Genomic DNA, 15,981 nt, shown 5'->3' with positions numbered 1-15,981 from the left:
TGCTATGGCTATAGTGATGGATGTGTAACAAGAAGTGCATTGCTAAAGAAATAAATTTATTTTTTAGGAGCTGCAAGAAATGCTCTCTCTATCACCTGCCAGAGCAGCAGCCCCTATGCTGCTAAGGTTCTGTGTGTTTACATCTGATACCCAGCATGTACATTTCCCTGACAAAGTGAAATGCTGCCCCCAACCTTATTCCCTGGCTGCTCTTCTCAGCACAGAGCAGCCTGCTCTGCATATGTGACTCACTTCGCCATATTGCATATCAGGAACTGGCTGAATATTCAGGTGAAGTCTTTAAAACATGCCCAATTTGGCAAGTCTGAGGCAAGCCTCCCCTGCCTGATGTTTTAGTAGAACACAAATAAAAATTGCAATGTACAGCTGGGCCTGTTATCTCTCCCCCCCTACCTTGTATCTAGACCTTTCAACTAGACTCAGCACAGGGGCGATTTCCTGGCTGTGCATTGACTTTTTTTTTCCTGTGATGCACAAGACCAGGTTTGAAAGCAGGCTGGAGCTTCTGGTGACCTTCTGCCATGCAAGATGAATCATCTGAACTGGAATTCTATTCTTTGCTGACCCAGATTTCTAAGACAGCTCCATTCATTATGATTGCTGTGGTATGCTAGTGGTATACTAATATTTCCTGCAGCAAACACATAAAGAGTGGGTGCTATATACCCGGTGTACACTTACATCTAATAGTGATAGTGTGAATTTGCTGTTCTGAAAACTTTTGCCCATTCTGAGAAAACTAAAAATAAATGTTGCCTTTGCAGGTGCAGGAGGTGGAAAAGAAAAAGGAGGGGGGGAAAGTGGCAGCCTTTCTTAGAAGCGACTCCATCCTTGGTGAATATATATATTCCATTCTCAAAGCTCTATAACTGCCACCTTGGTAACAGCATTTGTATGTTAGCAGCTGATGAAGGCGGAAGCTGAAACGTTTTGTTAATATAATAAAAACCTCTGTTTTCTGGCTTACAGAGACACACACACATTTATATATATTTATTTATATATATATATATATATATTATATATATATATATTTACTGCTCTTTTATGCAAATTTGATATATTGGAAAATGTGTATTTTTTAAAAAAATGAAGGAAAGTACACCTGGACAGGTAAACCAATACCTGCATACCGCCAAACTAACAGGCTGGCATCGATTTGAGTTCTTTCTGTATCTGCTAGTAGCTGCTTCTACCAATCTGTGTCTTTTTCCCGCTCAGAAATATATCTATATTACCGTCTATATTTTTAAAGGAAATATTTAAATGGGTTAGGCATTGAACTAGGTAGTGAGTGCAGGGGAATGCGATAGCAATTCAGAGAGGCCAAAGGACCACATTCCAAGACAAAAGTGGCAAAGGCAGTTAAAGAGAGACACTGTACACAAGTGTTTATACTCTAATGCTAGAAGCCTCTAAACCAAGATGGAAGAACTGGAGTGATTAGTCTTACAGGACAGCATTGATATATTAAGTGTAATGGAAACCTGGTAGAATGGAGATAACCAGTGGGACACAATTATCCCTGGATATAAACTATATCAGAAGGACGTATTGGAGGTGGTGTAGCTCTCCATATGAAAGAGGGCATTAAATCCAACAAGCTAGAAATCTCAAAAGTGGCAGACTCCTCCACAGAAAAGTTGAGGAGAGTGATACCAGGCTTCAAGAGTAATTTAGTAATGTGGATGTTCCATTTTCCCTCTGATCAAATATTTGAGAAGATCTTGAGATGAAAAATGAAACTGAGGATGTATTCGAACTAGGAAATGGTGTAGCAATAGGTTATTTCAACTACCCTGACATAGACTGGTTAGATATGTGTTCCAGTCACAACAAAGAAGTAATATTTCTAGATACCCTAAATGACTTTCCCCTAGAACAGTTGGTCAGTTCCATGGCCAACTGTCTTAAGAAGCGCCCAGGACCTGGTGCAAGATGTAAGTGTTGTCGAACCAATTGGGAGGAGTGACCAAAATGCTATTAAATTAAACACACATGTAAATGGCCAGTTGCCAAGAAAATCCAACACAGTCATTCCTGGGGTCACAAGTGTCTTCCACCCTCCCCCTGTGTCAACTCCTTCTCTCATCCTCCGTCATCCTCACCACCATTCTCCCGTGTAAACTTATCTCGAGTTTGGGGTCCCTTCATGCCACCTCCCTCACATACACACACACACTGCGCTGCTGCAGATCTGCCGCCACCCCCATGGAGAAGGAGGAAGCAGGAGCCCCCCTGGCACATCCACACAGCGGAGGCCACAGCGATATCCTCCCCAGGATTGCTAGCCCAGGAAGGAGGAAGAGGAAGACTGTGGGCAAGAGACAGGCTGTAGGCTGGGGTGGGCAAATATCTGCTTAATTTCACCCCCCCACTGGAATTAAGCAGATTTTTCACCAGCTTCTGCCGCTGGCAGCCTGTCTCTTGCCCCACAGTGTGGCACATCCTCAACCTTTTCTTCCTCCGCCTGCTTGGAGAAACTTTGCAGAAGCCTTTGCCATTTGGTTTGGCTGGGGAGCCCCCTCCCCTCCTGCCCCCTCCTTTGCCCTGGGGTATGTGTGGGTGTGAGAAAGTGGGTGGCAGACTGCAGGGGGCCGGCAGGGGGGCAGCTGTGGAAAAAGTATTGGGATGAAGTTCCGACGTGTCCCTTCTCTAAAACACACCTGTTGTCCACTGAATTACTTTTCTTCCTTACTTGTAGTGGAGTGTGTCGTACAGTTTGCCCAAGGCCGCTGAGCAAAAGTGAGTAAATAGTGTCTCATTAATTATATTCCCACTTTTAGTGTTTAACATGGCAGCTGCATTTGTATTTGCATTAGAAATAAGTGCCTGGCAAATCTAGGCAGATGAAAACAACATTGCATGACATTTATTTTATTTTGATAAAATACGTATTAGAGAAACTTGATGACACCTCTTTGTTTTAGTCAAAAACTCCTGTATTTTTCGTTAAAAGTATGCATTATGAAATCTATCATAAACTGGGGAAGAAATTAGTAGAAGGAAATGCTGGTGCTAACCCAAAGGGAGAAATCATTAATGTTGATGTATTTCAGTCAATTTTAAATGTAGAACTTTTGAGGGCATTGGTGGGCAAAACCCCCCCCCCAAAAGTCTCTGTGCCTTTAAGTAAAACATCCATTAAAGAAAACACTTTAAAAAACCTTCCCTCTTGGTCCATTTTCTAAATAAAAGATATGAGTTGTGTAGGGTGTTTTTTTTCCTAAGCAAAGAGGGACCCCACGGCATATTTTTCTTTTCAAATGTGAAATGAGGTGGAAAATCCTCATTTCACGACAGGAAGGACAAATATTGACACAAAGTTAATATTTGTCAGAAGCCCTGCGAGCAACCTGAGTATTTGAAAAGAAGTAAATTAAATAAAACAACAAATTTGATGTGAAAGTTTTTTGAATTTGCAAAAGAAGAACGTTTAATGCGAAAAGGATTGTAAATGAAGCACCCACCCTAACTCATCCACTTTCCTATAGATGCACGATAGACAACTGTGTAACACACTCACACGCGCATCTGCTGCCATTAATAGCCCCAACATGGTCTTCCTTGTCTCATGTTGGTGAATAAACAGAACAGTCGCACACATTTTAAAAAACTGTTTCATCCATATATTTTATTTCATCCACTCACCTGGCTTCTCTGACTTTTTGTGCCACACGTGCACACCCCTATATGTGAATGCCAGTTCTCCCCCCCCCCATTTGCACACAAAATATAACTGTTTAACTTAATTTTAGCCATTTAGAAGGAAGGCTTCTGGAATTTATCACTGTTATTGTTCATCTCCAATGTAAATATCACATGTCACCTCAATACTCAGTGGTCAATCAGTATTTATTAAGCCCTATCCACTCTGGCCTTTCTCTCCAAGGAGAGCCGCAAGGCAGATTAGATGATGCCCCTGACACGGTGTGTCACTTATCTATTTGTGTTGATTATGAGAGTCAGCTGTGAGCAGGCCTCTTCCCCCCCCCCCAGTCCGCCTTACAAGCACCCCTGCTTGGATTTTCATGAGGAAATAATCAGATTAGGCCTTCAGCGGTGAGTTCATATGGAGTTCTCTTTTCTGCAACGTGCTACTAACTGAATAAATGTGTTTTGTGGTAAATTGTAAATGACATTATGATTACCAAGGCCAGCATGGGTTTCATTTTAAAAGTGATCGAAATTGCTGGCAGCAGAAATTGTGACTGGCAGATAAGGTGATTTGAACGGAATAAGGAAGGAGGACAGAGGCAGAGAAAGAGACCAACCAGGACTCAAGCAATCTGCTCACAGAAGAGGAAACCTGCACTAATGCAAATCCTAGCAAGTGACAAAATAGGAGCACGGCCTGTTCGTCAATGAGAAATGCAAAAGAGAGACGTCACTGGGAGAGGAAAGGTTGACTCAGCTGTTTGCTTGGGATCAGATGAGGAGGTCTGCAGCAGTAACCAGTTATTTGCATGTCCAGAGAGGCTCCCAGATTTTCAGCTTTCCCTACAGCTCAGTATTATCCAAATTAGAAACGAAGCTCCAATGATCTTTGATGGACATTCACACGCACACACAAATTGACTCATGTTGGCAAGCATTGTAAATAGAGTTGCCAACCAACTGGTTTTCACAGACCCAATAATGTTAGTTGTAGACTGATTCCCCCCTCCCAACTTTCCTTCCTTCCTCCTCCCTTTTGCGTACATGCCTGTGTTTGTGGATGAGATGGTGAGTGTACATGCTATGTAGGCGACATCTCAAATGGATTTAGGGAGGCAGGATAGGTGGTAGCGGAAGCAGGAGGACTGAACTGGATTTCTGCATTCAGTTGCAGTCAGTAGGGCTGCTTAAACTGATGGCAACCACCACTTAGTCTAGCAGCTCCAGCTTGCTTCCTTGCCTCAGCCCCTAAGTGGCAGCAGTAGCCATTTGATGGAGTTGTACTGGGATAGTGACACCCCACTTGTCCCACGAGGGCAGCAGCCACCCTAGTGCTCTAGCTCCCAGCTAAATGGGAGGTGTGTGTGTGTATGCATGTGTGTGAGAGAAAATGAAATTGTGTGTGAAAATGGATGGATATTAGAAAGTGGAATAGGTGAGTGGATGAATGAGTGTGTATGTGTGTGTGTGTGTGTGTGTGTGTGAGAGAGAGAGAGAGAGAGAGAGAGAGAGCAAATAAGGTAGCTTTGAGTGTGTATGAGATGAGAGAGGGCTGGGTGTATATATATGTATGGGACAGTTGTCTCACTGTTTTGAGTGACCTGCTTTGCTTTTGAGTTCTCAGCTATGGATTCACTGATTAATTTTTGAATTAGATACTTTCAGTATCAGTTCTTCCCATTTGTAAAATGGATAAATGTTTTTTAGAACTTTTTAAGTACTTAATTACTTAATAATGTGCTGCATATGCAGTGCCGGTGCCAGGCTATTTTGCGCCTTAGGCAAGGCTGACTACTTGCACCCCCCTTGCTAACATCAATTTTCAAAAACAGATGTCTTGTAGAAAAAATGAAAAGCACAAAACTTGAAACTGCTAAATTTATTTTAAATTGCAAGAAGATGTAATACAACAATATTTGATTATCTTTCTCAAATACAAAAGAAAATGTTTTAGCACACAAATAATTTTGAATAATCTTGTGAATTGTGATGTTAAAATTTAAGTCTCTTAAAAGTTTCAATTTCAGGCACATCAAAATATCACTTTGCGTGCCTTTTCCTTTGCAAATTTTGTCACCAATTCCTTCAGGTCAAGTGCTGATGCTGGGCATGTTCAATTGATATAGCTGCCAAGCCAACTAGTCTCTTTTGAAACATTGTTGAGTGTATGTAAGTTTTTGTAAGTTTGAGCTTTGAGAAACTGCGTTCACCACTTACCACTGACATTGGAAGTGTGAGAAGGATCCTTAGAGCAACAGGAACATTAGGCACATTATCCAGGAGTTTTTGTTGTAGTATGAAGAGAAGTACTTGTGGTGGCAGACTTTGAAAGTCTTCGAGTTATTGCTATAAGTTCACAGCACAGATCTTCAGCATCAATATCTTTGTTTCCATTGTGCATCAATGATTTTTCCAAATTCTTGCACATCTTCAGTAGATTTTTTGTTGATACTGTATATATCATACAGGAAGCCAAATAGGGAATTATATTGCTGTAGCTGTTGGAATCTCTCTTCAACAGATTGTATGGCCATGTCTAAGACAGCATAGTAGAAACCTTCTTTGAATTTCTGCTTTGGATCTTGCAGTGCCTCTTCTTGGGCCTCATACTCAAACTGCCGTTTCTTTCTCCTTTTTCTAACCTGTTCTGTCTCAAAGTTTGGTAGTATTTCTAGCTCCTTTGCAATCTCAGTAGCATCCCTCAAAACTTGTTGAAAACCCTCATCACACCTGCAGCCCACAAGGTAATTCTTGGTCACTTGCAATTGGCTTGTAGCTGAATTTAAATCAGCTTCTTTATTTTGTAGTAGCTTGCTTGTAAGATTGACTTCAAAAAGGATGTTGTACCATGTAACAAGGGATACCACAAACTTGAACTTACAAATTGCATCAGCAAGGGCCTTAGCTTCAATTCCAGATAAACGTTTTAGGCTTGTGTCATCCAAGATCTCTATTAAAGCATCATATATACTACCAAGATGATATCTCAGTGGTTTCAAGGCATCAGTCCGACTCTCCCACCTTGTTTCGCTCAATGGCTTAACTGTTATGCCTAAGTCTGATACATGGCTAGTTAGAATTTGCCAACGCTGAGCTGGTGCAGAGAAATAATTATAGATCTGTTGAACCAAACTGAAGAAACTAGTTGCTTCCAGACAACACTTAGCGGCATCATTGACTACCAAGTTTAAAGAGTGTGCATTGCAGGGCACAAAAAAGGCAAGTGGGTTTATGTCCAGGACTCTCTTTTGTAAGCCATTTTCTTTGCCTTTCATGTTACTCCCATTATCATAACCTTGACCACGGAAATTCTCAATTGGTAATCCCCATTTGCTCAAGCTGTCCAAGAAGAATGTTCTCTTATGATAACCTCAGGCTCAGACATCTCATTAACTGATGGTTTGATTACATCAACATAACATACAATCATTGTCATTTGTTCAATATGACTAACATCAGGTGTGCAGTCCGGTATAATTGAGTGGTATTTGGCTGAGTTTGCATGTGCTAAATTTTTCTGCTTTATAGCACCTGCTAGAAGCTGTATAAGCTCATTTTGAATATTTTTTCCTAGGTAGTGAACCATTGTTTCTTGATCTTTAACTCTGCGCAAATGTTCATTCATGATAGGATCAAAAAGGGCTAGATATTCTACAAACTTCAAAAAATGTCCATTGCTAGCACTGTGCAACTTTTCAGTTGTACCACGGAATGCCAAGTTTTGTATGCCAAGAACTATGACCAAAGCAATCAAGCATTCCAAGATTTGTCACCAATATGGTTCTTCTTGCCTAATTTTCTGCTGGTTAATATCATCAATTGTTTTTCCTTTAGATAAGTGCAATTCAAGTTCTCTCCAGGTCTGATAGTTTCCTAAATGGTCAGTATTCCTAAAGTTGCACAAACATGCTGTTACTTACTCGAGTATAAAAAGGATAAATACGGTAGGGTCCCACTCATATGGCGGGTTACATTCCAGACCCCTGCTGAAAAGCGAAAACCGCTGAAAAGCGGAACTCAATGAATAGAATGGGGCGCGATGCCCAAAAACCGCCATAAAAGCGGAACAAGTGTCGTATGAGTGGTGCTTTAGTCTAATTGCGTCTAATTGAGACCGCTGTATTAGAGAAGCACTGTAAAGCGGGGCCTTACTGTAAAAAACAGAATATAGAAATTTTTCCTAAGACTTTATAATTAATTATATTCCATAGCAATGTTGTGGTATTTATCTGAAAATAAAAAAATATAAATTGTTAGTTGCATTTTTACAAGGGTTAAAAAAACTAATCTGTATAAAACTGTGCCCCTCAAAGGTCAGTACTGCGCCCCTCTGAGGTCTGCGCCCTAGGCGGCTGCCGAGTTGGCCTAATGATAGCGCCGGCCCTGTGCATATGTGTTATGCATATGATTTGCTAGGTCAGCTACACCTGTTTGGGTTTTATTTTGTTTTTTGACTTAACATAAAATATATCAAGGACAATAAATCAGGTCAGAGTGTCTATAAATATCCATAAATAAAATATCCATGAAGCATCCATAAATATGCAAAAGTAATTGATATAGTCCTTAACAGTATATATGAAGGAGTGTTTCTTATACCCTATTACACATAACAAAAAGCTCAATTGTACAATAAATACATTTGTTTTCCTCCCTTACCTTCACTTTACTGGTTAATTTAACCATATGAGATAAATCCCAGATTTTAAGAATCTAATCTTCTAATGAAGGGGTAGATTATTTTCCCCAGTTGCAACATACTGTTACCCTAGCAGCTGTTGATAAATGGATGAGCATTTCCATGTTTTCTGTTAAAAGCAGATATTTGGCATAGCCAAGCAACATAAATAATGTGTCGACTCATAACCTGTTATAGCTTTAATTTAATCTATAATATCCACCAGAAAGGGCAAAGCCAGAATATGTGAAACATGTCACATCTTGATGTTTTACATATCCAACATACACTTTTGTAAATATAATTGAGCCTTGCAGGTATCATATAACAGATGTACAAAAAATTATAGAATCTTTTCTGAAGACTTGTGCTTAGTTTGGGCTGGTGGCTCTGATGTCAATGGGGCAGTGATCCACTCTGGCCTTTAGTCTGAATTTTCAAGGAGCTGTCCAAGGTGCTGAGCTCCTTGAAAGTTCAGACTAAAACCCGAAGCAGATTCACTGTCTCACAGACATTGCAGCTACCAGCCTCCACTGTTTGTGCTTATAGTTTGTTGTGGAACATTTTACATAGCCAATTGCAGCTATCTAATGAAATCTCTTGCTTCAAATCCCTTTTCCACCTGTAATGTAAATATACTGCCTTCAAGTCGATTCCAACATATGGCAACCCTGTGAATAGGGTTTTCATGGTAAGCGGTATTCAGAGGTGGTTTACCATTGCCTTCCTCTGAGGCTGAGAGGCAGTGACTGGCCCAAGGTCACCCAGTGTGCTTCATGGCTATGTGGGGATTCAAATCCTGGTCTCCCAGGTTGTAGTGCAACACTCTAAACGCTATGCCACACAATCCCACCTGTATTGATACGAATTTCTGGATGTGTCAATAGACTCTTTTTGATTTTTTCATATTGTTAAAATTTCAAACTCTATTCTCTCTCTAAGATAGGGGTGGAAGCCTTTTTTCAGTTCAAGGGCCACATTCCCTGATGGACAACCTTCCAGGGGCCACATTCCAGTGGTAGGCAGGACCAGAGGCAAACAATGGTGGAACAATGGATGCAACTCTTAGTTTTGTTTAGTATACTACATTCCAGACATGCAGAAGCCCAAGGTTTCTACCACCCTCTCCTACCCCATATCTCTCTCTCCAGGCAAACGAAAGACATTTTCACAGTTCAAAGATGCATTATACCCTCACAAAAAGTGTGAAGCTGAGGCACTGAAAGGCATGTCCTGGAGAGAGGTGGTATGGCTCGGAAGAATCCTGAGAGCCAGATGGAGATGCCGGGGGGGGGCGCATTTGGTCCCTGGCCTCAGGTTCCCCATTTGTGCTCTAAGAGGATCATGTCCCTTCACTAAACCATTAACTACTGTATACGTATTATCTGTAAGTACTGACAGAAATGTGGATGATGTTGTCCCAGTTATGCAGTTCTTGTCTGGCACTTGTGACATAGTTGGGAGACTGGATTGTGTAAGAACATAAGAACATAAGAAGAGCCTGCTGGATCAGGCCAGTGGCCCATCTAGTCCAGCATCCTGTTCTCACAGTGGCCAACCAGGTGCCTGGGGGAAGCCCGCAAGCAGGACCCGAGTGCAAGAACACTCTCCCCTCCTGAGGCTTCCGGCAACTGGTTTTCAGAAGCATGCTGCCTCTGACTAGGGTGGCACAGCACAGCCATCATGGCTAGTAGCCATTGATAGCCCTGTCCTCCATGAATTTGTCTAATCTTTTTTTAAAGCCATCCAAGCTGGTGGCCATTACTGCATCTTGTGGGAGCAAATTCCATAGTTTAACCATGCGCTGAGTAAAGAAGTACTTCCTTTTGTCTGTCCTGAATCTTCCAACATTCAGCTTCTTTGAATGTCCACGAGTTCTAGTATTATGAGAGAGGGAGAAGAACTTTTCTCTATCCACTTTCTCAATGCCATGCATAATTTTATACACTTCTATCATGTCTCCTCTGACCCGCCTTTTCTCTCAACTAAAAAGCCCCAAATGCTGCAACCTTTCCTCGTAAGGGAGTCGCTCCATCCCCTTGATCATTCTGGTTGCCCTCTTCTGAACCTTTTTCAACTCTATAATATCCTTTTTGAGATGAGGCGACCAGAACTGTACACAGTATTCCAAATGCGGCCGCACCATAGATTTATACAACGGCATTATGATATCGGCTGTTTTATAGGATGACATGTATTACTTGATGATAGGGAATCTTTAAGCACATGTGATGATAGGGGACCTTTAAGCACATGGAAAACTGAGTTTAACATTGTGTGGTTTTTTTGGTGCTCTTTCACCTTTTGACCTGACAGGGTCTGCCTCATGACCAGCAAAGGGTTCCAGACCGCTACTTGAAATTTTCCTTCAGGAGTTGACAAAAATGTATAAAGTCTCGTACAACTACGTTCCCAGGCCAGCCTCACCTCCATCCCTTTGGAGAAGGGGGATGTGGAAGTTACATTAACCCAGCTGCCTTGACCGATCAGGCTTAAGTGCAGTCATACATTTAAAAGTTGCCACATCATTTTCAAGGCTTCTTTTTAGCATGGCTTTCGCCCACCTACCATCTCAGTTTATGACAGGACAGGATTAGGTGCTCACCCTGGGAGCTAAGTAGGAATTGTTTTGGGTTTTTTGCTAGCATTCATTGAAAAGGGTGGTCTCTTTTGTCTGCACTGCACTTAGAGAGGCGGTGTTGACTGATTGATTTGTTTTAATAAAATAGGTCACAACAAGCAGGTGCAGTCTCTTGGGGAAGGCAAAAGAAAGGCAAAAGAGGACAATGGTAGGGGTGCATGAATTTGCAAATGTCAGTTTCTCATTTTTCCAATCTTCACTTCACATACATTGCATTTTTTTTAAAAAAAAGTTTTGCATGAAAATTCATACACATTTTTGTATATATTTCTATTAATATAAACATCTCTGTGTGCAATTTTGCCTAGTATATGAATTTTCACAAGCAATTTTCCTCTAATAGAATGCATTTGTCTGTGTTTTGTCCTCTGATAAATGCATTTTGCATGCACATTTCATTAACATATGCATTCTTGTACACATTCTTCAGCTGGAGACCTGCATCACAAAATTGAAATAAAAGCAAGTTTAGAAGAAGAGCTGTGTTTGGTTTGCATATGGTGAGCTCCCTGAGGCTTACCTGAATCAGGCCTTCATGGCTAACCATCTAAAGTTGACATGGGAAAGAGAACTAACCCTGGGAACCTGATGGCCTCCTTGACCCCAGTACTTACTGTCCTGGGGCTGGTGATGCCTAAAGGGCCTTCTCCACACACCGTTAGGTGAGTGGGCAGTGAATTGCAAGGAACAGTTTAAGACTGACCCTGTGCTTTGAGCCGGGGGAAGGGGATTGGTGTCATGATGATGAGTGATGAGAACGAACATTCCCATCTGTCACCCTGATAGCTAGCATGCCTGCACTGAAAGGGTGGAGTTCATTTAATTTGTTATGCAGATGAGACATGTGTATAAAGTTGTGGCCCATAGCTCAAACCAGCTAATGTGTCTGCCTCTTCCTTCCAGTGGTTCAGAAGCAAGTCATGAATGGTTATGTACTTTTAGTTTATTGCTGCTGCAGTTCCAAGTTCTCACTTCTCACAGGGGAGGTCAGGCCAATTTGCAAGAGCCCCCAGCAGCCAGAACAGCCATGGTGATGTTAGACCCCATTGGTAGACTGTAGATTTTATTTTTGTTTGCTTTGTTCCTCAGAATAGGTAGAAATCCATCTACAAATAAAAGAAAGTAGTTATCATAAACAACCTCCCCTTGATGGAGGGAGTTAATGGAACTGGCACACATTTCCTTCTTTTTATGGCACCTTTTAAATATTTGAGAACTGCTATAATAATAACAACCTTGTCCCTCAGAGTATCTTTTTTTCTGGAATAAAGAAGCCCAGTTTCATCCCCCATATGGATGGAATTTACTGCGCTAACCTTACAATATCTGTTTCTCCACTCAGAATCTTCACTGATCTATTTGCAACCATAAAGAATAATATTCCACATTAGATGTGTGGAATCTTTCTGCATTAGTGCCAACTCAGTCAGCTATCTTATGTCAACTCTTTGTCTAATCACATTAATCTAATGTGATTATGCATTTTACTACTTTGAATAAAATAAAAGAGTCAAAATTAAAAGTGCCTTTTCTTTAAAAAATGCATTCAGTTTTACTCTTTAATTTTCCTTTTCATTTGGAGTAGTAATATGATGCTGAATCATGTTTTCTCCCCCTTACATCTAGGCTTCCAGTCACGCTTTTGATGAAAGCTTATGTAGTTGTGCAATTGTGTATCTCTTCAGAGACTGTGTTAAGAAAAAATGTCACGTATCACAAATCTTATGACAAAACTGCACGGGTTGCAAGTCTGTGTTGATGATTTATTATTTAGTTAACAGGCATTTATAGAAAAGATAGAAAGTGCATCTACAAACCTTCATCAAATGGGTATTTCCGTAAGGAAACAGGCCATACAGCAATGATTTTGGAAAGCATGGATACAGATGCAAGTCACAGGAAGCTCACTCAACCTGTACTGGTGACTGGCACCTTCCTTGACACCTTCAGTGATGCCATTTCTCAGGCATCCTGTTGTGTCACAGAACATTCATCAGTATTTTACTCAATATTGCCATCTAACAAGCTCTCAAAAATTTATTTTGATGATCCAGTGCCTTGGTCCTTAAGACTCTACATAAACAGTGGTCACAATGCTACCAGGATTCTCTTAGCTATTTTTTTATGATAAGCCACAAAGCTTTAGTGTTTTTGTTAAAGAGTACTATATACCACCAGTCTTATCTTTTCCCAGAACTTCCTTGGAAAATACTATGTCAGGAACCAATTACTTCAACTTTCAGGAGAATCTTCTGCATGTTGCCATTCATTGGGATGAACCTACTGAAATACACACATATAATTCCCTTCATGTTGCTTTCGCTATAACAGAGGCCAGTGGAGAGGAGGCTCAGGCAACAGTGATTCAGCAACTAGCTGTTTTTTTACAGATTGGGCAGGATCAAGTCAGAATGGTCCACAAATCAGGAAGTGAGAGCACATTAAAGACCACAGCAGACGATGCTACAAAGAGGAAATATCAGTGTCCTCCTATTAAACCATGCACTCATCATAGTGCTGGCCAACAAAAACCCAAACAGGTTCAATAAGGACTGGGGGCTTCCAGCCATCCCATTTATCCATTGGTTTGAGAGTGCTGATCCTGGAAATCAGTGATCCATTGCACTTTCTAAAGTAAAAGTTGGCTTCCTCATTTTCAAGTGACAGATTAAACAGTTTGGTCAACACTGTTATCAATGCCCAACAGATTGGTGAACCTCAGCATGCCCTCAGATTACCAATTGATACTCTAGTGCTGATGGTTTCTGCCACTTGATTTCCAGCAGAGGGAAGTTCTAGGTGAGATGTATATAAAATAGTAATACTGTAATTCCTAATGTTCTATAATATAGTGTATTATAGTGAAAACAAACATTCATGCCTGACATGGGGAGAGCAGGGCTGCAGGACATGTGTGCAGGCTCACCTTCAGAGGTGCCTGGTCCTTCCAGCTCTTTTGCATGTTTACAGTTCAACTGAATTGTCAATTGTTGTAACTTGCCCTAGGCCTGCTGGTGAAGCGTTGGTAATAAATATAATAATAATATTATCATTATTATTATTTATTGGATTTATATTCTGCCCTTCCTCCTGAAGGAGTCCAGGGTGTCAAACACATCAACACAACATTTGAACAACAAAAAAGTACTCTAAAAACAGTTACAGATAAAAACACTTTAAAAAGTTAGATACAAAAACATTCTAAAAACAGTTATAAATAAAAACCTTCTTCCATCGAGTGAACTCCAGGTTGCTAAGAACAGGCTCCTTCAGCTTCAAATGCCTGGATAAACGAGGGCCAGAGGAGCTGCCTAGCTTTGAGGGGCAGGGCTAAGCGAGTGTCCCAGCTCTGTCCATGTTTCCTCTTCAGGAAGAAGGCTTATATTGCAAAGGGATTTTCAATAAGAGTTGGAGTTAATGTGAGTTGAACGCAATAATTAAAAACTTTTTGTGATTATATTTCCATGAAGATGTGGAAAAAGTGCGCCAGTGGACATCATAGACAGGAAATAGTTTACATTGTCAATTTGATATGAATAAGAATATCTTGATTTTATTGTGATGAGGTAGAAGTTGTACATAATTCTTTTTTCAGAGGAGATTCTTTGGCACCTTCATGGCTGATTAACAGGATAAACAGATGTACAGATGCAGTGTAATATTAAATGGCTGAGAATGTCCGGTGAACAGGAATTAGCACAGTGCAGTCGTGTGGATAGACACATCTGATATGAGAAACAGAGGTCAATATTCTTACCTTTCAACACTTCATAGATGGAAATAGGGACACCGTGAGTGGGGCTGGAGTGTGGAGGATGGTCTCTTTAGCTTCCTCTCTCCCCCTCTCTCTCCTTTTTGGATGTCCGCATGAAATCCTCCTTATCCAAGTAGCAGGGCGTAGTGACCCCTGCTAAATTCAGATTTTCCTGATCTGTGGATAATCTGATAAGGGAAGAAAATCGAATGTAAAATTGCATGTTATCCAACTGTGGATGCACTGAAGTGTGATATGTGGGCAGGCTTTGTTTACACATGTGATATTTTGCTAGGTGCCATCTATCACCACCACCCCCTACTTCTGTTTTATTTTCATCAACCAAAGGAAAAGATGCAGCCTGTTCTTTTTCACTGGCTGTTGCCAAAGGCACATTCACAGTATTTTTATTTTTAAAGCAGCTCCTTTGTGCAGAAATACACTTGCACAAAACAGCCGTATTAAAAAAATAAAAACTTTTCCTTTGCAGGAGCAAGAGACAGGAGAGGGAAAGGGGAGAAAAGGAAGTAGCAGCCTTTCTCACACACACCCCTAAATAAATACTGTTTTTCTTGAGCAAATCTGCTATATTGGAAATATTTTTAAAAGTGCACCCAGACTGGTAAAGAAATACCTGTGAGCATGCCCACACCTAGGAAAATGGAAGGATCTGTTAAACTTTGGTCCTCTCCCTTTCTCATTTTTCCAATCTTAAATTCAGTTCTCCACATTTCTGCAGCAATTCATGATTTTTCTTAAAAAAAATAACCCTCATGAAAATTCTTCAGTAGTTTAGTGTGAATGCCTCCTAATAAACACATTTTGTATGCAGTTTTGACTAATGTACACATTTTTGCAAGCAATTTCACCAAATATAGTGATTTTTGAATGTTAATTTTACTAATATTTATTTTATTTTATTATTTATTTATTAAATTTTTATCCCACCCTTCCTCCCAGAAGTACCCCAGAGCCGCAAACAAAACACTAAAAGCACTCTAAAACATCCTAAAAAGAGACTTTAAAATATATTAAAACATCTTTTAAAAACATATTTTTAAAAAAGCTTTAGAAACATCTTAAAAAGTAATTCCAACACAGATGCAGACTTCCTTCTAATATATGCATTTTTGTAAACATTGGTTGGTTGGTGAGCCGCATAAAAAAATTCAGATACATGTAAATTTGAACGGGTGGCTGTTTGGGTCTTATACTGTTCAGAAAGTACAA

At 40.5% G+C, this 15,981-nt stretch overlaps 1 pseudogene; it reads left to right on the top strand.

The window, feature by feature from the left end:
- Nucleotides 1-15,981, top strand: part of LOC133384108 (fibrocystin-like) — a 93,190-nt pseudogene that overhangs the window by 58,016 nt on the left and 19,193 nt on the right.

Source organism: Rhineura floridana, chromosome 4 (genome assembly GCF_030035675.1).
Source record: "Rhineura floridana isolate rRhiFlo1 chromosome 4, rRhiFlo1.hap2, whole genome shotgun sequence".
Lineage (NCBI taxonomy): Eukaryota > Metazoa > Chordata > Lepidosauria > Squamata > Rhineuridae > Rhineura > Rhineura floridana.
Note: the sequence above shows the minus strand (reverse complement) of the source record. Positions and strands in the feature narration are given on the sequence as shown.